At 57.4% G+C, this 22,016-nt stretch overlaps 1 protein-coding gene across 3 annotated transcripts in view; it reads left to right on the top strand.

Moving 5' to 3' along the window:
- SYNDIG1 (synapse differentiation inducing 1) overlaps positions 1–22,016 on the top strand; it is a 65,208-nt gene that overhangs the window by 15,841 nt on the left and 27,351 nt on the right. The gene's annotated exons all lie outside the window — the stretch shown is intronic.

Raw genomic sequence — 22,016 nt, 5'->3', positions numbered from 1 at the left:
GATCCAAGTCATGAGGGTCCCAGGTCCCAGGGGTCCCAGGTCACGGGAGGCCCAGGTCACAGGGGATCCAGGTCATGAGGATCCCAGGTCACAGGGGTCCTGGGTCACGGGCAGCCCAGGTCACAAGGGTCCCAGGTCACAGGGCCCCCTGGGTCCAGCCCAGCTCTGTCTGGCCTGAGTGGTGCTGTGTGTCACCCTGGTCTCCTGCCTGCTGCACCCGTGACCTCCGGCAGCCACAGGGATGCTGAGCAGAGCCTTCTCCATCCAGGCGCTCAGAATGTGCTGCCCCCTTTTCTGGCCCCTGGTGGGCACCTGCACTCCTGTCGGGGCCGAGGCTCAGCCCAACACTGGGCCCAGGAAGCGGCCCCCACGGCCCTGCCTGGAGAGAGAGCCGTCCTGGCTTGGGTGACTCTGGTCAGCCACGTCCAGAGAGAAGCAGCAGACCTTGTGGTGGCCCCACTTAGGACAAAGGACCAGAAGGCCTCTGTTTTGTGCTGAGAGTGGGCGGAGCCAGGCCAGCACAGCCCCACCCACACCGCTGGGCAGTTGGGAGCAGAGCCCAGTCAGGTGGGCAGTGAGACTGACCGCGCCTCCCGCCTTCCCGAGTGTGAGCGCCTCGCTGACCAGCTCGCCCCCAGGCAGCCCCTCCCGCCACCCGCCGTCCACCAGGACCTCTGGCTGCCCCAGATCCTCTCAGCAGAGGGAGCGCACGTGTCCTGCTGAGTGGAAGGAATTCCAGGTGTTGGTGTAAGGGATGCTGGGTGGGGGCAGGGATGGGGTCTTTGTGCCGGCTGGAGATGGGGTTTGTGGCGGCCCTGCCACGCCGACCACTCCCTGCAGGGTTCGGGCTTTAAGGCGCTTTGCAGCTTGAGGCTGTGGAGCGCTGAGACGCTCGCACTGAAGCGGAGGAGCTCTGGCTGCTCTGCAAGACTCACTCTCCCTCCAGGTGCTGTGAGGTCGGCTTTGTTGGAAGCGCTCGGTACACCAGCATACCTGCACCACACGGCCCCTTGGTCTGAGACTCGCGCGCTCACAATTATCTGTAAATCTCGTTGAAGGTTAAATGCACTCACTTCCTAGGACGGGTTTCCTCCGGGGCGTGATGCCCACGTGGGCGCCCACTACTGTGAAGGCTGCTTCGTGGTGTAAGTGGATTTGTTCTAACTGGATTTTCCCCCCAGATCAAATATCCTTTGCCAACAGTCATCTCTTACATTAAAATAAGTTCCGGAGGTTTTCAGGCGGCCTTCCACTGAAGTCTCCATGCAGAGCTGCAGCTGGTCTGACTCCCTCGGCGCCCCTGCTGTCCACGATGCAGGGCTCGGACGCTGTCCTGGTGGCCCCCCGAGTCCAGGGTCGTGGGCAAGGTGAAGCCAGGGCCCCGCAGCAGAGGCATGACTCACACTCACAACCGGGTCAGGTAGGAGCAGGCTGAGCGGGTGACAGGCGCCCGGGCATCCTTCTGACCTGTGCCCCAGCAGTGGCCGGGCCGTTGGTGAGTCGTGAACCAGCCAGATGCCATCCAACGCTCGGGGTGCGAAGCGAACCTGCATGTGAATCAGGCGTCTCGGGAAGCGGGGCTGCCGCCTTCCGGGAAGCCGGTTTCTCCATCCCGCTGAGCGTTAGCAGGTGGGCAAAGGGTGCGTGCGGCCCGAGGCCAGGCCGGGCCCCAAGGAGACATCTGTTCGTTGGCTCGTTTAAATCTCACAAAGGGTCATTCTAAAAGATGCGAAAGGGTGATATTTTTCCTTTAAAAATGGACAAATGCCACTGGAAGACGTTAACGCCATCACGGCCGGGGGACGACGCCGGGATAAGTGGGAACGCCTCACGTGCCACCAGGGAAGGGCTGGGGACCCTCTTTACAGGAAGGTCTGTTTTCAGTCCGTCTTCAGTGAGTTTCCCGAGCGCAGGCTCTCTGGGCACTTCCGTACCAGCTCAGAGGCCTGACGTGTCCGCTGGCAGACGGGAGCAGGTCCTTCTCAGTCTCTGTCTCCACCCAGACAACGTGCCCCCGTCATTTCTAGGGTGGACAATCCAAGGCAGCGTCCGTGTCCAGGCCTCGCGGGGCGTCACGCTCGGATGCGGTTTGCACGTCCATTCCACGAGGCGCTGGGTTAACGCCCAGCCTTTGAAGTGCTAAACACATTAGCACGTTGTCCGAGCGCCTGCGCTGCCCGGGGAGGCCAGCTCACGGGACGTGGGATCTCCGCCTGGAGGCCGGTGCCCGGGGAGACCCCTTCCCGCGAAGCGGAGTGAGTTACCCTCGTGATCTGTGCGGACGGTCGGCCCTGTGCCCAGGGCCCCGGGGGGCCCACTGGAGCGTTTTCTAATTAGTGAGGGAAATTGAAAGCAGAGGCAGATGGCTTACCGACTCTTCCACATAAACACGAAAAAAGTGAAGAAATGAGACTTCCGCAGGCTGGCACGCATCTGGAGTAACTTGCGGCTTTTAGGAAACGAAACGTATCTAGTTGTCTCCTGATCTCAGTACCTGGTGTGTCTGCGCATTTCATGTATTTCAGTACGTTGCACACTTTATTTTGTACTTTGTGTCGTAGTACGAGTGTTTGGCTTTGAGTGTTCTTCTCTAAATCACACACTTAACCTCTTGAAAATTGCTATTTGGTTGTGCTGCGGGCTGAGTGTGTGTGTCCCCTCAGAATCCATATGTTGAAGCCCCAGCCTCGGGGGGGGTGGCAGCTGGAGGTGAGGCTCTGGGAGGTGACTGGGGTCAACTGAGGTCAGATGAGGTCAGATGGGGCCAGTGGCCTTAAACGCAGAGGAGGAGCGAGGTCTGTCTGTCCAGTGCAGGCCCCTGGGACGGGCGTGTGAGGACCCTCTCGGAAGCCACGCTCGCCCCTTGGTCGTGGGTTCCGGCCTCCGGATCTGTGGGGGGACACGTCTCTCTGGGGTATCTGACGGCAGCTGTGCCGGCCCCGGGTGGCTGCTGCGATGTCATTCAGGTGACACAGCTGAGCCCCATTTGTGGGCCCGCTGGCTGCGCACAGCCAGGCCAGGCCATCTCTCTGCCCAGCTGCTCTCCCAATGGGAAGCTTCTTGGAGCAGAGCCTGGAGACAGGGCTCTGGGGCCAGACTGGCTGCGTTCAGAATCCAGCTTTGCACTCAGTAGCCGTCTGGCCGTCAGACCTCAGTCCCCTCTCCTGAAAAGGGCAAAGGTGGTGACAATGCCCCCCTTACAGAGTGGCCGGGACTTACCGACTGTGAGGTGCTTGGCCCCCCGGCCTCTGTGGAGTCCATCCATCTCGCTGCCAGCTGTACCCTGTGGAGGCCAAGAAGCCGTCCTCTCACATCGTCCGAGAGTGTCACGTGTGGGTTCGCCTCTATGTGCTACCTCTGCGAGCCCGGAGCTGCTCCTGGCAAACACCTGCACCTTCCCCCTGTGGCCCTGGCCCAGCAGGAGGGCCGGGGTGCGAGTGCCTGGGAGCAGCCGGGGAGCAGCGATGGGCAGGGCACGGTGTACGAGGCCCCTTGGGTGGGGCAGCCCTGCGAGCAGGCTCCCGGGCCCAGCACCTGCAGCTCACACTCCCTGGGCCCTTCTCTGCGGCCACTTGCTCAGCTCTCCCTGCCCGGTGTTTCCAGAACCGCCTCCCAGATGAACTGTCTCCACTCTAGTCCTCGTCGTGGGGCCTGCCTGGCAGACTTGGGCGTCACTGTGGACGCTGAACCGGGGTCCCACCGGGATGGTGTGCCGAGGCAAACGCCACCCCCGGCCAGCGAGGCGGGCCGACCGTGTCACTGGGGGGCAGCATCCCTTGGGAAGGGGCCTCGCCTGTGTGTGTGGTCGCCCTGGGACTCGCAGAGCGCCACGACTCCCAGGATGAGTCATCTCCCGGGCACCGAGGGGAGGGAGTCTCAGGGAGACAGACGCACGCGTGCTCACAAAGGCATCCTCCCCTGCGGAGCCACCTGGGGAAGAAGGTGACTTTGGAACCGCCACCCGTCGGCCTCCGAGGGCACTTCAGTGATTTCATAGACAGAGGTCGTCCCCTGGGCCTCCCTCCCAGAATCTCGTAAGAACACGTAACTCGCGTTTCCAGACCCAACCCCCCTCCCCAAGTGCAGTGGCATTTGGCTTTTGGTCAGGAAGGCGTGGAGCCCTGCAGGGCTGTCCTCAGCCACTGAAGGTGACAAGTCAAAGTAAGACGGGTGTCGGCAGCTGAACCGCAGAGCGTCATCGGACACCTGCTCCCAGGGTGTCTGGAAAGCACCTGCATTTACATTTATTCTACCTTAAACTCTGACCAGTTAAGACCTTCAGTGGACATTGACTTAACTCTGACAGGGCCGTGCCGCGCTCTTTTGGACGTCATGGCGTGACGTATGTCACACCTGTGCACCACGTTTTGGGGGTCCTTTATCCCCGCTGTGTGAACAGGCTTTGCCCCAGATTTGTGGCTGGGTCCCAGCGGCTCTGTGGTCTTCCAGCACCTGGTGAGCGAACCGCCGCCCCCCTCCTCTGAGCCGCTCCCTCCTGTGGGCCTCGGAGGGAGGCTGGCTTCCCTCGCCGGAGCAAAGGCTGCTGGCAGCTGGGGACTGATGAGATGGTTCTGCCTGGATCGATCACCAGGGCGTGAGAAGGACGCAGCTGACAAGACTGGTTAATTAACCAACTACTGCGTAGGTGGCACCAGCAAGGTGAAGGGGAAACACTGGGGAAAATGAGCCAGAACCAGGAGAGAGGCCAGTGCCCCAGATCCATATCCTGGCGTCCAGAACCAGCCGTGCTCACAGCAGGCGCGCAGGAGGGAAACACAGTCAGCACCGTGACTCACCGCGTCCACGCGGTAAAAATAGCCAGGGCTCCTGAGACGCTCGCCCATCTCTGCTCCTGAGATGAGACGCAGAGTCCTCACGGGGGCCTCCCCACCGCTCCCGGTCCCCGTGCCCGGCCCCAGCCTTCCCACGGCCCCACCTGCACGGCTCACCTGTGAGACTCACCGCTGCCTCCCAGCACCAAGGACAGCGCCCGGCCCCGCGCAGGCGCTCGGTCTGTGTTGCTGGATGAGTGGGTTGAAGACTCTCCTTCCTTCAGGTCTGCTCCTGACAAAGACGCCCCCTGGGCTCCAGCCGGAGCAGCTCGTGCCACAGGCGTGCTTGGCGGGTGGGTCTGGAGTGGCCTGTTCCAGAGCAATGCAGGCCGCAGCGTCTTTACTCCGAGGCTCAGAGAAAGATGCTGTGTAAATGGGACCATGTAAATAACAAAAATGTTCAAGGAAGCCCATGGAAGGAAAACAGGGAGTGGTGGGGGCTGAGACAGAGTGCAGAAACGCGCGCCGCCCATGGGCTGACCGGCCCTGCCCTGCGCCTGGGCCCCCGTCTGTGGCTGCGAGGCCATTTGGGGGCCGGTCTTGGGGTTGTATCTTTTCGATTGTGAAGCATAGACATTCTTAAGTTTGCCGCCTTCTTCAGAGTGGGTCAGGACCCAGAGTTGAAATCTGTAGTTCATAAAGAGTAGCTTTAACTTCAGGGAAGTAAAAACAGGTCAGCGGGGCTGGAGCACAAAAAGTTGGGGGTCGGAGCTGAGGTGCAGAACTAGACGGGGCTGGTGTTTGCTGGGCCTCCTGGGCCTTGGTCGGCACCCAGGACCGGTGTCCCTGGTGGGATTTACCCGAGTGTCACCAGATCATAGTGTTTCTGGAAGACCCCTGTGGCCACTGCCCCGGCCGGGAACAGGTGTGGGAGGAGCCTGGAGACGGTGAGACGGCCTGGGTCCCAGCTGGGAATCAGGATTTTCAGTGACTCGATTTCCACGATGAGAAGGAGGAGGGGGTAAAACAGGCTCCCAGGTCTGGGACTTGGACAGGTGGCCAGGGGGTGGGCGTTGACAGACACAGGCAGGGAGAGGAGCCAGCAGGGGGCCTGGCGTGCGTTGAGTCTGATGCTTTGAGAGGTCCTGGTGCGGGTCTGTTGTCTGTGGCACGTGGGTGGCAGTTGGCACCCGGGGAACAGGGACGTTATGCGGGAGGAAGGATTAAACCCAGCACCCAGGGCTGGATGGAGGAGGGTGACCTGGCAAAGGGTGGGGAGGCCTGGGATGAGGGGGCCGGGGTATGGGAGGGCCTGGGCCTGCTGTCAGGAAACCAATCCAGGTTTGGGGGAAGAAGGCCCCCGGCGGCGGAGCGTAGCAGCAGCCCTCCCTGATGCCTCCAGCATCCTGGTGTAGCGTCACGTTGTTCCCCTGAAAGCTGGACGAATAAAATCTCAAACTTAAACTTTCCAAAATTCAAGTCTCTGGAAGGCCTGTAACCAGGAAAGGTCCTGACCTGGACTGGCCCGTGGCCTCACTTCCAGGGCAGTGGTGCCCCCTGGACCCGCCCTGCAAGTTGGTGTGGTTGCCGCGGCTGGCGGGCCACCCCTGATCAGCTGGTCAGTTGGCCAGACAAGGAGAGAAGCGAGGCGACAGGCAGGTAGCTGCAGCCTGGGTCCTCGTCCAGTCCAGGGGGGACATGAGAACAAGGAGGGTCTGGCTGGAGGGTTTGGGTGCAGGTGGCTTTCTTGGGAAATGACTCAGGGAGGATAGGGTGCAGGCAAGGGGAAGGGTGGTGACAATCAGTGGCTCCTTAGCAAGAGTCAGCGCACGGGCGACCGGTCCAGCCCGAGGGTGGTCCCGGCACCACCGGGGTCCATGGTGCCGAGGTCGCTCCTGGGCCGCTGACCCTTCCCCCAGCCGGCAGGCACGCGGGCCAGACCACACCTTCTGCGGCGCCTGCTGCAGGATGGGCATCGCGGGCGTACAGGCCGGTGGTCAGTGTCTGTCGCAGCAGGATCAGGAGCTGTTCCTGGGTTCTCCTGAGGGAGAAGCCAATGAGAATCGGCGAGAGTCTGGGCTTTTCCGGGAGATGCTGCTGCTGGGGGCTCACTCCTAAGGCCCCTCCTTTGTGTGGATCCAGTTCGAGCCTGTCCCTCTGCACTTCCAGGAACCCAGACCTGGCCACAGTCAGAGGGCTGTGAGCTCGGGAGCCCAGGGAGGGGCCGCGGGGCTGGGAAGAAGCCCCTCCCTGCACCAGCACAGCACACAGGGCAGTGTCGGCGAGGCCGCAGGCTCCCCTGGTTGCTTCTGAGGACGTCCCTGCTGGAGAAAAGAAAGTGCGCCCCCAGCAAGTGTGAGCTGGGCACTTGCACCCGGACCGGCCTCCTCTGCTGTCCGACCAGGCCGTCTGTCTCCTGGTCCAGGACACACTGTGGACAGTTTGCCCAGAACTTGTGGACCCATGCAAGGGTCTCATCACTAAGAAGGGCAGGGGGTGGGCAGGAAGTGCACTGTTCCCACAAATCCAGGACTCGCTAAGCAGGAAGGTCGGGGGCCGTGGTCCCTCGTAAGAGCCCCGCCCAAGGGGCTGCTCAGGGGTAACTGGAGTGGAGGGTCTGGGTCTCCCTGAGGCACGTCTGGGCTTAAAAGCAAAGTCCAGTAAAAAAGGAAAAAACTGCCTGAGAAGAGGAGAGGCTAAAACACGGACAAGGGAGGTGGGAAAGATGCAGAGAGATGACCACACAGTGGTAACAGTGGGGAAACGGGGAGTTAAAAATAAGGAGATAATATTGTAACTGTCAAATCACTCAAAGCCCCAAGAAAGAAACAGGTCGATGAGATTTTAAAAAGACTGACAATACCTGTTAAAAATAAGCAAACAAAAAACAGAACCAACACAATTAGGGAGGAAGTCTCAAAGTTAAAGATCGTAATTTAAAATAAAAGCCAAAAACATCAGTATCACTAATTATCAGAGAAATGCAAATCAAAACTACAATGAGGTATCACCTCACACCAGTCAGAATGGCCACCATTCAAAAATCCACAAATGACAAATGCTGGAGAGGCTGTGGAGAAAGGGGAACCCTCCTGCACTGCTGGTGGGAATGCAGTTTGGTGCAGCCACTGTGGAAAACAGTATGGAGATTCCTCAAAAGACTAGGAATAGACTTACCGTATGACCCAGCAATCCTATTCCTGGGCATGTATCTGGAGGGAACTCGAACTCAAAAGACTTGTGCACCCCAATGTTCATAGCAGCACTATTTACAATAGCCAAGACATGGAAACAGCTTAAATGTCCATCAACAGATGACTGGATAAAGAAGATGTGATATATTTACACAATGGAATACTATTCAGCCATAAAAAAGTAATACAATAATGCCATTTGCAGCAACATGGATGGACCTGGAGATCATCATTCTAAGTGAAGTAAGTCAGACAGAGAAAGAAAAATACTACATGATATTACTTATATGTGGGATCTAAAAAAAAAAAGGAAAGAAAAAAAACAGGACACTAATGAACTCATCTACAAAACAGAAACAGACTCACAGACACAGTAAACAATCTTATGATTACCAGGGAAAGGGAGTGGGAAGGGATAAATTAGGGAGCTTGAGATTTACAAATGTAAGCCACTATATATAAAAACAGATTTTAAAAAAAGGTTTCTTCTCTATAGCACAGGGAATCATGTTCAATACCTTGTAATAACCTTTAGTGAAAATGAATGTATGCATGTACATGCGTGACTGGGACACTGTGCTGCACACCAGAAATTGACACATTGTAACTGACTGGACTTCAGTGAAAAATAAAATAAAAGCAGAAAACAAACGCGCACTCAAATTTTCCAACAAGACTAGGAATTGGGAGCAAAATGCAGCTCTTCAAAAGTGATAAAAAAAAAAATAAAGACATGATTTTTCTGGCTCCCAGGCTCACCTTCCCCACAGGCCCACTTGGGAAAAACAGAATTGAGGGAAAAAGGAAATAAATAGGGACAGAAGTAAGGAGCCTGAGATTAAATAAAGAGCATTGCTGCCAGGCCCGTGAGAAATAAAAACACGGTTACCCAGATGCCAAGCCCCGCGGCCGAATGCGTTCACAGTGATTTGAGAAAGTAACACAGTGTAGAGAGACTATAAATAAAGTGTGTGAAGGATTCCGCAGGCTCGAGGTGCAACTCTCTCTGGGGTGAGCGTCAGTTCACTGGATGGTGTCCCTGGGATTTTTGCAGAAACCGCTGGTGCAGACACCAGTCACTCGGAGTTTACGGCCCGATGGGCTACAGGTGTGCTCTGCTTCACCCAAGAGGGCTTCCAGGGACTCAGCAAAGGCGCACACAAGCGCACACGTGCGCACACACACAATCTCAGTTAGCTGTGATTTTAGAATAAATCTGGAGCTCCAGTTCCCCACGTGCTCTGGGCTCAATCTCCCATTTATCACCGGTGGTACTACCCTCCTCCTGTGCTGGTGTCGGTGATCCAGCCTTGCCCGGTGCCTACTTCTTCTAACTTTGGGGCCCGCTCTGTTGGAGCCCCCCAGCTAGGAACAGAGGAGGCTCCCAGTCCCGTGGGCTGCATGGACCATGGGGCATCTGCAGGGCGGGGGGCATGAGGACTGGGGCCTGTGCTCCGGATTCCCTGGAGCCATCAGGGGAGGGACGGCGATGGCGTGAGGCTGAAGCAGTGTCTGTGTCCGGGAGGCGGGGAGCCAGGCAGGGCTGGCGGGGCCGGTGGTGAGCGAGGCCGTTGCTCAGAGGCAAAGCCTGAAGGCATTTTTGCAGTTGCAGTAGGTGTTGTGCAGAAACCAGTTTTCCAGCAGGAATTCTGCTGTCCTGGTGGAAACACTGGATCACCTGGTGATCCCTTTTCTCACTTCCTAGGACGTAACCAACCTTTCAGCAAAATGTTTTTGTCAAGAGAGACGCCTTGTTCTGAAAGAAAGCTCCATCCTTCCAAAGCTCTTGCAGAAGCTTACCTGCCTGGCGCTCCGTCCAGCTCCAGCCGAGTTCTGAAGCAGTATTTTGTGCATGTGTGTATGTGCATATGTGACTTTAAGCAAGGACAACAATGGTACTCAATCGGGAGGCTGATCAGAAGCAGCACATCCTGAGGTTCTTGTATTTTCTGCAAAGTGGTAAAAGAACGAACTTATATTCCACTCAAATAACTCCAATGTACCACATCTTACTGACTTGGACACCAAAGTCCTGGCTTCCTTTTTTGAAGGAAGTCATTTTTTATTGCGGTAAAACACACCTTATGTAAGATTCACCATTTTAACCGATTTTAAAGTGCGGCTCAGTCACTTCAAGCACATGGACAGTGCTGAGTGACATCACCCCACCCGTCTCCAGAGCCTTCCCAGCCTCCCAAGTTGAAACTTACACCCACGGAGCAGTGAGTCCCCGCCCCTCCCAGACCCCGCTAGCCGCCACCCTGCCTTCTGTCTCTGTGCATTCGACAGCCAGGTACTTCGTGGAAGTGGAACCAGACGGTGTTTGTCCTTTGGTGCCTGGCTGCTCTCGCTCAGCTTCCAGCTTTCGCCCATGTGGGCGCAGGTGCAGAATTCCCTTCCTTTTTAAGGCTGAGTAATGTTCCACGGTGTCCAGATCACACTTGGTTTATCCGGGCATCTGCTGATGGACACCTGGGCTGCTTCCAGGTGAAAACTGCTGCTGTGAGCACGGTGTGCACACGCCTCCCCGAGGCCCTGCTTTCAGCTCTTCCAGATAATTACCCGGAAGTGGGAGTGCTGGGTCGTGCGTAGCTCGGTTTCATTTCTGAGGAACCACCTTGCTGTTTTCTGTGGTAGCTGCACCCTTTGACATGCGCACCAGCAGTACACAGGGGCTCTGATTTCTCTGAAACAATGGTTACTTTTGCTAGGATAACAAAATACAAAGTAGTGGACGAAAATAGCAGTGAGAATTCCCACGCCCTCAGCTCGGGGCCTAGCACCGCATCCGCGCCCCCAGCCTGCCCCCGAGGCAGCGCGCGCCCACCCGCCCCTCCCGCCGCCCCGCCGCCCCTTGACGCCCACTTCTGGCTCTGCGCAGTGGCCTCCGTGCTTCGGGAGGGTGGGCTGTGGCTTACCTGGGGCCCGAATTCAGGGCACCAGGTCCCGTCTCCTGCCCCCGCGCAGCCGTCCGGGGGTGTAGGCTTCGGCTCTCGTCGGTCACTCTTGTCGCTGCGCCTGGACACGTCTTCCTCCTGCAGGAGGAGGCGGCGGGCGGCACATCTGCCCCTCCCTCCCTCGTCCCTGTGCCTTCCCGGCGGGGTTGACGGTGTCCTTGCCTTTCCTGGAGCGCGTGAGTCCAGCTCAGCACCTGTGCCAGACCCTGAAGTCAGGCGCCCAGGCCGGGCCTGGCTTGCTCCCAGGTGAGACACGGAGCCAGTCACTCAGCCTCTTAGTCCTCAGTTTCCGCGTTGATGGAATAAGGATAATGGGAGAACCTGCCTCGGGGTCGTTGTGAAAATTAAACGGAACAAACCTCATCAGGGTTTTAGCTCCATGCCTGACGTGCAGGGAATGCCCAGCGTTTCGTGGCCAAGACGATGGTGATGATGATGACGGAGACCTGGTGACCTTTAAAATCTGTTTCTCGTTACGTAGATTCCAGCTGCTCAATTATCAAACGCTGTCGCCCTGATTCTGTAAACCCACGTTGGGTGAAACACTGTCTCCTCCTGACCGGCTGCCAGTGTCCGACCCGCGGTGCCCGAGAAGCATTCTCAGTGTCTCGGTCAGATGGGCTCTGTCTTTTGACGTCCGTGGCTCCCCAGGAGAACGGGGCCTTTGGTTTTCGTGTGTGTACACGACGGAGTTCTGGTAGCTTTTCCGGTTTCCTTCTGGAGTCGCTAAATGACCTTGTCTGGACCTCGAGGGCGAACGTGTGCCTTCTCCCAGCGTCGCGGGGGTCGCAGTGTCGCGTTTGCTCTCTTTCCCGCTCTCGGAGGCGGCCTCCGTGGAGCCCAGATGGCGGGTGGGGGCTGGGCAGCCTGGGCAGGACAGCTGGGGCTTCTTTTCACCCATTTCTGGAGTTATTCACTGTTTCTTTTATCCCTGTTTACCCGCTTCCTTAGTTTTCCGCTGTCCTTTTTTTCTGGAGTCAGTGTACGAGCTCCTTATTCAGAGGGCACGTGTGAGCTGAATTCTCTGAGTGCTAGAGGACTGATCGCCGTCATTCTGTCTCCCTTTTTTCTGGGCTCACACCTGAACGCTTGCCTGCTCGGGTGCGCAACGTACAGTTTTCCTCCCAGCTTTGAAGGCTTTACCCCCGCTGTCTTTCTGGCCTGTGCTGTCCTAGTGGGAAGCCTGCTGTCAGCCCACGTGCCCCCGTGCCCTCGGCCGCACCCCTCCTCCCTCCACCTGTGTTTTGTTAAGTGTTGGCTACAGCTGTCTCTCCAGGAAGACCCGTAACATTCGTTTAGCAATAGTTTAATGCCGTCTTCGAGAGAGGGAAGATCATCAGCATGCCAAGCGGTCCGTCCGGAGTCCGGAGCCTGGAGGGTCCCGGGTGCCCTGCCCTCCTCGGGGCCACCAGCGGGCAGGTTGCGGAGAACCACCTTGGTGGGTCGTTCTCTGCGCTGTGCCTCCGGTCCCTAGTCCACTGTCTCTGACCCCTTCTCTGTCGCTACCTTTCCCTCTGTTGTTACGACTTTGTTGACTTGGGGGTTGACGCATCCTGTTTAGCCTTTATCGTCCTAAGTGACGCGTTTAAGGCTCGCTTCCTGCCGGGTCTCCCTTCGCCGGCACTGCCAGACTTTGATAAGTAGTTGGTCTTCATCTGTGGCTTTTCCGGCACAATTCAGTTCTCAATAGTTGTGTATTTTGTTATGATTCTTCTTCGATCCATTGGTTGTTAAAGTGTTTCTCTTTTTTCTTCACTTCCAAAGAAGAGTGGTTTTATGAAGCGTATTGACTTCTACATCAACCGTGTTGTGGTTACAGAACATGGTCTTCAAGGTACTACCTGTGTGCGATGTGGTGGCACTTCCTGGCTTGGTCCTTGATCCACTTCTGGAAAGGAGGGAGGGAGGGAAGGTGAGGAGAAACAGGAAAGGAAAGAACACCTGGGCCGGGAAGAGTCTCCTCTGGTTTTGGGCGCAGCCCTTACGCACGCTTGTTGGTCAAAACTGTTGTGTTTTTGACAAAGAGGCCGCATTATCCCCGTGAGCCTGTCGATCCTGCCCGGGAAGCGGTGGCGCGAGCTGCTGTGTGCCCGGGGCGTGCGCGGGGCCAGGCGGGAGGCTCTGCCCGGGCCGTGCTGGGCACTGGCATCGCCGCCGCCTGGCGTCTGCTTCGTTTAGACTCATTAAGCTCCTCCGGGTCATTTTCTGCCCAGGACTCTCCTTGTGCGTCTTCCCATCCCTTTGCTTTCAGTGCTTCCGTGTGTCTCCGGTAAACAGCATACGTCCGGATACTCCTTCAAATCCAGAGGGAAGGCTCGCGTTCGCTGCACTCCTCACGAATCAGCGCCGCTGCGAGCACCGACGGCTTTCACTGCTGGTCTCGGTCTTTTGTGTTTGTTTGCCCTGCCTTCTCTTTGCAGGCATACGCATTTTTCTCTCTCCTGGTTTGAAACGCGTGTTCTGTTTGGTCGTTATCCTTGAAATCTACGCAGGCACAGTTGACCTAAGTCTAAAGCTGAATCATTCAACACGCCTCCGTTGTCTTCCTGCTGCCCGGCGGCCGGGCAGCCTTCGTCCTCCAATGTTGGTTGCTGAGCAAACTATCTGCCCTGCCCCTCCAGCTGCTTTTACGGTCTCCCTGAATGTCGTGTCTGTCGGTCGAGTGCAGCATGTGGGTCCCAGCCGTGGGGAGCTTGCCCACTTGCTGAAGGCAGCTCATCTCCTCAAGGGCTTAATCCCAGACTCCGGCTTCTTGTGCCACGTGGATCATGTGTCCCAGACCGTGGAGTCTCTGAGACCCGTCTTAGCATGTCCTCCCAGAAGGGATCTGCATTTGCTTCTGCCAGTCAGGGCGGAGGGTTCACCGCCCCAAGAACCCACCCCCGAACCAAGTATTCAGCTGTGATTCTCCAGGCTCAGGGAGCGGGAGCCCTCGGGGCGTGAGTGCAGGCTTGTGGCTGGACAGTCTCAGAGATGAAGGTGCCCCAGCACCCGCCCAGGGCAGCAGGTTCCCCCACGATATTGGCCACAAGGATGCTTGCTTGCAAGACTCCTGTCCCTCCCGCTCACTGGAAGGGGGAAGACTTCCTGCTGAATCTGTGCTCTCATTCACAGTCTTCTCACAATTCTTTGACCCGTGGGCAGCTCCATGTCCCCAAACCATGGAGTGGGCTGGGGTGGCTGTCGCTGCTGTTGACGGTCAGGGTGGAGGCGGCGTCACTTGCACTGAGGGTGCTGGTGGTGTTCATGGCGGTGGTGGCAGCGGTGGTGGTGGTGGTGGTGGTGCTGTGGGAGGGGTGATGGCCAGGAATCGGTCAGCTTTTTCAATAAGAGCCCGAGAACAAATATTTTAGGGTTTTAGACCATCTGGCCTCTGTCACAGGTGCTCGACTACTCTGCCCTTCTCATGCCCAATAGCCGTGGGCACGTGTGAATGAACGAGGGCACGGAGTGTGGTTCAACAAAACTGTATTTATGGATTTTGGAATTCCTTACTTTTCATGTATCATGGAATATACTTCTTGTCTTCAGTCATTTAAAAATGTAAAAGTCTTTCTTAGCTTGTGGGCTGTACAAATGCAGGCACTGGGCGGGATTTATCCTGTGGCCTGTAGTTTGCCAATTCCTGGCAATGGTGGTGATGGTGGTGTTAGAGATGGTGATGGTGGTGTTAGAGATGGTGATGGTGGTGATGGCGGTGGTGGTGGTGATGGTGGTCATGGTGGTGGTGGTGATGGTAGTGATGGTGGTGGTGATGGTGGTCATGGTGACAGTGGTGGTGAAGATGGTGGTGGTGGTCATGGTGGTGGTCATGGTGGTGGTGGTGGTGACTGTGGTGGTGAAGATGGTGGTAGTGAAGGTGGACACAGAGGAGCTATTGGTGAAGGAGGCTCTTCCCACATCTTCCTTAAAACTGAGATGGAGACTCACAAAGCTGAAGGAAGTTGGCACAAGTTTCACAGACAGCAGTGGCCTTTGGTCTTCTCACTCCCAGTGTCCCAGCATCTCCGCCAACACTCATTGAACAAATCAGCCTCAGGATTCCCGCCCTCTCCCGACGTGTTGTGGTGAAGCCCTGCTCCCAGAAGGGGCTTGGGCTGGCTGTGTGAGCAGGAGTCCCAGGCGACCAAAAGTGACGAGGTGGTGAGGCAGCATTTTGCGGTTGTGATGTGGCATCTAAATGTTAAAGACCGATCCGGTTCTGAATGCTTTGGTAACTGTCTCCACTGCCAAATCACAGGCTTTTCCGTGTGTGCTGAAGGCAAATTTTAATTGTTTTAATGAGGATTTGCAGGCTGCTCTTGGGCCCTGGTGGGGACATGTCTATTATCTGCTTGGCAGGAAGTACTGCTGTTTACACAGGCTTCTGACAGAGTCGGAAGGGAAGCCCAGCACCTGGCGTCCTAACGCTTTGCGGACTGAGCTGCGCGAGAGGAGGCTGCAAGGGCCCGGCCGCCAGGCATCCCGGGCGCATCAGCTGCCTGGATGGTCGGTTCTATTCTCTTTCAACTCGGAGGTGCTGCTCTGAAGGCATTGCATGTGTTAAGTGACAGTCACCGCCCCAAATCTTTGGCACATGAGGATCTCATCAGGCACAGACCTCAGGTCCTGTTTGTGAGCTCGCGCCCAGCCCTCCCTGTCACTGACCTTCACGGCTCCCTGTGGGAGGAGGGGATGGGGGGGCAGGAGGGGGGCCGGAAGAGATAGATTTTTTTTAAAAATCCAAAACTGCTCGCAGGCTCAGAGAAAGGGACAACAGGAGGAGGTTCGAGTTCTTCGTTTGTCTTTCCTTCATTGCTCAGCCTCCGTTTGGAAAGGATGACACTTACCACTCTGGTTTCCAAAACTGTCTTTTGATTTTTCTTCCTAGTTATTTCCTCAGAGCAAAGCATCTGTTAAACATTAGAAGTGAGCTTGAGAGAAATGCAGCGTGGAAGGTACCGTCCCGGTTTCTACGCGGACAGGTCTGGGTATAATTCTGCCGTCATCGTGACACGGGGTTCCAGGCCACCAGCTGCATGCCTCATGTTACTCTGCATTTTGCAATAATAAAGGCATTGATGTTTAAGCCAAAAAAACAGGGGACGCTCAGATTCCTTAACAGCGGTGTTCCTCGTGGGACAGATGCCGACGGAGCGCAGCCCTGCTCAGATCTGCCTCCGACGGGGAAGGCAGAGGTGGAGGCTGCAGCCCGGGCCGCCTGACTCTGAGGCACCAGCCGCGTTGGGGTCGCAGCTCCCCGCTCAGCGAGGAGGCAGGCTCAGGGCCCCCTCCGTCCGCACGTTGCATGGCCCGTCTGACCATGGGGTTTCTCTGGTCTAGCTGATGTGGGGGAGACCCCCCTCTGCTTGCAGCCACTCTGTTCTGGGCCATACGCGAAATGCTCACAGTTGTGGAAACTCCAGCCATGGACCTGGCTACTCAGAGCACCTCTGTACCACCTGTTGTCAGAGAGACGACGTCGTGATCTGTGCTCTCCCAGGTTGTGCCGCCCTGAGGGTCCTACAGACATCGGCCCCTCTGGCTGCGTCAAAGCAGCTGAGCTTGGAGGGTTCCCAACTGCACCCCGGCCATGTCACCAGTGTGCCCGGGGCTCCCTCCCAGGCCCGTCACCCACACTGTCCCCAGCCCGGCTGCCCGGCTGCCTCTGTGACATCACGGCCCCTGGGAGCCATACTTCAACAACACACACAGCGTCGTTGGAGCAGGTGGCCCAGAGTCCATGACAGTAGGTGTCTGATGTGTGCAGTGGCACCCAGGACCCTCCAGAGAAGCGCCGCCCTTCTCCTGGCCCCCGGCCCCTCTGCCAGGGTCTCCCCAACACCGCCCGTGCCCGTCCTGCCTCTGGGCCTCCGTTCCACGCCGTTCCCTCTGCCTGGAACATGGCTCTGACACATCGTCACCTGCTGGCTTTTAAAACCCTTTATTATAGAAGATTTCCGACATACATGGAAGTAGAGAGAACTGGATAGCAGACCCCAGGTGCCCATCAGCCAGCCTCGCTGACTATCGACTCACGGCCAACCTCGTTCTCTCTGGAGCCCGCCTCCTCCCTCTACAGGCGATCTTTAAACAAATCCCAGACGTTCAGTCAGCTGTTTCACCTGTAAACACCGTGTAAATGCTTTGATATGAGTCTCTGAAAGTAGGTAGCTCTTTTTTAATCCTCATTATAACCTTCCAAAAATTAGCAACGCCTAAAAAAAATTACATAACATCTCTGTGTCTGCTGTCTAGGCAGCGTCCTCATTGCTCCCTGGTCTCGGTGTGTAACTGTACATGTGCGCAGTGTATAAAAAACAGAAATATGCAGAAATGTAGGGAGACACGTGTGTGTGCACGTGTGCGTGTGAGTGCACGTATATCCCTGTGCACACACACACATACAGTTAAAAAATCTCAGCTCATCTGTTGGAATTAGACCGAAACAAGATTGATATATGCAGTTCGTGGCTCAGCTGCCCAAGTCTGTTAAATCCGTAGACCCCCGTCCCGTGATCCTTGCGATTCTGGGGTCATTTTTCCCGTAGGGGCGTCCCCGTTCCGGCCTTTGCTGGCTTCGTACACCCACGTGTTTGAACATTTGACATGTTCCTCTGTCGTCTGAATGTCCTGTAACTGGTAGTTAGATGTGGAGACAAGAAGAAAGTAAGGCTGTGCTGTGCTGTGTCGTGTGGTGTGTGTTCGGCAGGAAGGCCTCTCCGGGGTGACGCGGTTCCCGCCCGACGGCGTCCAGTCCGTGTCTTTGTTCCCACAGGGCTCGCAGCCGCCAACACCCGCCTGGCGCCGCCCGCCCGCCCCTCTGGTCGCTGCGTGGCCAGGTTCGCTGCTGATTCCGCAGGAGGCGCCGTGGGCCGACCGCGTCTGCGGCCCGCGGGCCTTCAGCTCAGGTCAGTCTGAGTCGCTGTGACGTCTCTGACTCGCTTTCCTGCCTCGAGTCTTCCGGGGGCTCCTCCACCGGCTTCTGCTCCGCAGCCTTTCGTGGACAAGTCCGATGACAGTCTGATCTCCTGACCCCTTTGAGGGTCCCAGGCTTTTCTGCTGAGTAACCGAAGGTGTCCTTGCTTGTTTCCCTTCACCCCTTAGTAGAAGTGCTATGACTTAACCGGGGCGGGGCTTCCTCCGGCCGCTCTCCGGGCGCCGGCTGAGCCTTTCAGCGTTAACTGCAGGATCGTTTTCTCAAGTCCTAGTTGCCGTGTTGGGCCTTGTCCACTGTCTCTCTTCTCCGCAGCTTCCTTTTATGTGCTTGGTGGGTTGTCTTTGCCTTTATTCTGCATTTATCACTTTCTTTCAAAATATTCCCAGAACTTGACACGCACACGGGGAAACGCACACTCTGGTGCTGAGGTCTGGTAGCGAGCGCGTGCGTCCGAGTCCCCTCTGCCTTCCTGGGACGCGGGGACTGCATCTCCCTCCGCACAAAATGGTCCTCTGCGCTGATCCAGGCAGTGCTCTGCGTCCACGTCGGAGCACTTTGTCTGCCGTGGAATTTCATATAAATTGAAGTATTCACGCTTTTTAATTTAAAACATTTTTCTGTTTTCCATCTGCTGTTTCTCTTAAGGGATGATTCACTGTGTTTATCCAGTCCTGTTCCCTCTGGGTTGGCCTTGGTTTCTGAAATTACTTTGTTTTTTACTTCTGTCTCTTCCCTGAGTTCTGTTCACGTACTTTTCTCAAATTCTGTTGCTTCTGATTACTTCCCCAGTTCTGGTTTCCCTTGTTCTTCACGATTTCTCCCATTTTCCCGACCCTTTTAGCTCTTTGTGAAATGTAGCTCTCCGGGTCACGTGGGCCTGACTTCCGGGCATGTTCGTTGTCCAACTACTGTTACGGCATAGTGGCTTTGCTTTTCCTTGATCCAGCGTTTGATCTGATGCTGTGCCTCGTGACCGTCAGCAGTCGATAAATGTGTATTTTATTGAACTGAAAGCTGCACTGTTGGGGTCTTTGTGAGGTTTTCACTGCCTCCAGAGAAGCGCCCTCTGACCCCTAAAGCCCTGAGACTCGCGGGCCACAAGCAGGGAGACCTTGATGCCTTCCTCACTCTGCCGCGTCGTCAGCGAGGCCGCTTCCGTGAGCAACGCGCCAGAGACGGCACAGGCGTTGAGCAGCAACGCTGAGGCTCCCTCCCTGCCTCCGGCCTCTCGCCTTAGCCCTCCGTGTGCCCGACAGCCTCGACACAAGGCAAGGCATGTTCCTCACACGTGAAGGGTGCGCCGGCTCGCCTGCCGGCCTTTGCTGGTTTCCCTCCACTGCCCGTCAGCGTCCTCGTCCGCCTGTGGTTCCCCGGCCCCGGGGCGGCGGCTCCTGGCGCCGGGCTCCGAGCGAGCCCTACGGAAGGAGGCGGGCGGGCGTGGGCGGGCGCGACGTCGGCACCGCATGGCTGGCCACGGCCTCGGCCGCCGCGGGGAGACGCGCCGGGCCCCCACCCGGGGACGAGGTGGGCAGCCGCCTGCTGATACGGCCAGAAGGCGAGTCGGCAGAAGGCAGGCGGCGTCCTGGACGGAGCAGGGGCTGTTCAAGCCGGAATAACGATCGAGAGGTTCTCCTCTTTGCAGCTCCTGGTTCTGTATTTCATAGACTGAGGGACAAGTGAAGTGTTGCCTGTTACATAATATAACCATTGCATTACGTAATTCTGTGTCTGTTACAAAGAGCCGTAGGCGAGCGGCGCGGTCGCTGGGTGAGACTCGAGCGCGCGCCCTGAGGACCCCGGAGGCTGAGCCCGGTCCTGTTTTGTCTCTGGGCTGCTGACTCCGGCTGGGGAGAGGCTCTGTCAGGTCGGAGCGGGCAGAAATCCACACAGGAGAAACGAGCAGGTGGAACTGTGGGCTGAGCTCAACGCACGCGGCAGGCAGGCGGTTCCAGGAAATGGTGCTGAAGGATGCTGACGTGACAGAGATGAAGCTCCACCCACCTCAGCCCCTCTGCTCAGATATGCTCGTAATCTATGACACCCCCGCTGAAGGGTTCGCTTCAAGAAGGAAGTAAGTTCCTCAAGAATGCACACTGTTGTATATATTTGTTTTAATACTTTTAAAAAGGTTGCTGCAAACTGCTCAGCAGTAATGTTGTGTCTACAACAGCCAGACCTGCGCTGCTGGCTGAGGGCCCCTCACATCAAGGTGCAGGGAAGCCCCCCTGCTCCTGTTAGTGCGGATTCCGGCTCGGCGGCTCCAGGCCCTGACAGGCCCGGGCGGGACCGACGCCGCGTTCCCAGCCGCAGCTCAGCTCGGGTGGAGACGGAGCTGCGCCTGCCCCAGGGCGCTGGGGCTCCCACCCCCCCCGGGGCAGCGGCAGCTCGGGGGTTCTTCTGGGGGGGTCCTCTAACCTGCAACCCTTGAGACTGTTGTTCAGCAGGCGTTCACGGGGTCCGTGCCGCGGACCAGGCGTTAGGGGTGGGAGTAACCGTGGTTCCCTGGTCTTGGGCGCCGGGCGGGGCTGACGGGGAGGTGGCGTTGGTAGCGGTCATGCTGGCAGAGAAGGATGCTGTCGGAGGAACCAGAGCACGGCTGCTGGGGGCGCAGCTGAACAGGGAGGGGAGACTGGCTGGTGGAGTAGGTGACTCCGTCCAGGAGGAGGAACTTGAACAAGTGCCACCGAACGTCAGTTGCGTGATGCTCCCAAGAAGATTATTCTGGCCTTGGTGGGATGTCCACCCCGCACAAGGGCCCGGCTTTGAGATCAGCCCGGCGGCTTCTCCGTGGAAGGAGGAAGATCAGAGAAGCCAGGCGTGTGGACCAGAAACACGTGGATAATCGTGCCGTGCTGGCTGGGAGGTGACCAGGCACAGGGGCCGTGCTCACACACAGCGAGCTTCCCGGGAGCTCAGAGCGCGCTCAGTGGTTCCGGCTCTGACTGCACTGTGTCCCCAGGGACGAGCACGTCTCAGCGCACAGCAGGGTCTGCACTGCTTTCTCACCTCTCTTCGTTTGTCACAGTGTCACCTTGGTGACACCCTGGTCACCTGTCAATGCTGTCGAATTGCTGTTTTCCAGTTACTCCTCTCTCTCCTCCTCTGCTCAGTCTGGAATTTCAGATTCCTGTAGCTCCCCCCTAAATAAAGCAGCTGTCACGGAAGACAATTCTTAAATCACATAGAAAGTCAGAGCACCCCAAAGCCCCAAGGTGGAACCTTTTCCTACAGAACAGTTCTTACCTTGAGGGAAACTTGCCTCCAAAACGCTTGGCTTGGGTGTCTCCTTTTTCTTAACATTTGAAACTCTAGGAAGGCCCACGATCTAGGGAGAAGCGTTTAGAAGCTGTCTTAATTGTACCCCAGGAACCTGGACGTTCCTCTAGGTTGAGCACCATTGAGGCAGGGAAATTTCCAGTCCGCTTCCTGGGCCCCTGCTGAAGGCCGGTGGCGTGTGTGAGCGTTGAGTGAATTCTAATACGCGCGTTAGAATGTCCTGGAATGTGCGCGTGGGATTCCCTTCGCCTGTGGGGATGTCTGTCCACGCACAGTTAGTGTGGGTCTCCCATCACACATCTTCCAAGTCTGTGTGGGACGTCGGGGAAACCCTTCCTTCCTTGGTGCATGTTGTCTGCTCGGATGAGGAGCCGTGGGCCGGGGGGACCAGCCCCATCTCCCTGTGGCTAGGCTGGTGTAGGGGTCCACGTGGGGGTCTGGGGGAACCAGCCCCATGTCCCCGAGGCCAGGATGGTGTGGGGGTCCACGTGGGGGTCTGGGGGAACCAGCCCCATGTCCCCGAGGCCAGGATGGTGTGGGGGTCCATATGGGGGTCTGGGGGGACCAGCCCCATCTCCCTGTGGCTAGGCTGGTGTAGGGGTCCACGTGGGGGTCTGAGGGAACCAGCCCCATGTCCCCGAGGCCAGGCTGGTGTAGGGGTCCACGTGGGGGTCTGGGGGAACCAGCCCCATGTCCCCGAGGCCAGGATGGTGTGGGGGTCCATATGGGGGTCTGGGGGGACCAGCCCCATCTCCCAGTGGCCAGGCTGGTGTGGGGGTCCACGTGGGGGTCTGGGGGGACCAGCCCCATGTCCCAGTGGCCAGGCTGGTGTGGGGATCCACGTGGGGGTCGGGGGGGGCACCAGCCCCATGTCCCCATGGCCAGGCTGGTGTGGGGG

Source organism: Camelus bactrianus, chromosome 19, assembly GCF_048773025.1.
Source record: "Camelus bactrianus isolate YW-2024 breed Bactrian camel chromosome 19, ASM4877302v1, whole genome shotgun sequence".
Taxonomy (NCBI): domain Eukaryota; kingdom Metazoa; phylum Chordata; class Mammalia; order Artiodactyla; family Camelidae; genus Camelus; species Camelus bactrianus.
Note: the sequence above shows the minus strand (reverse complement) of the source record. Positions and strands in the feature narration are given on the sequence as shown.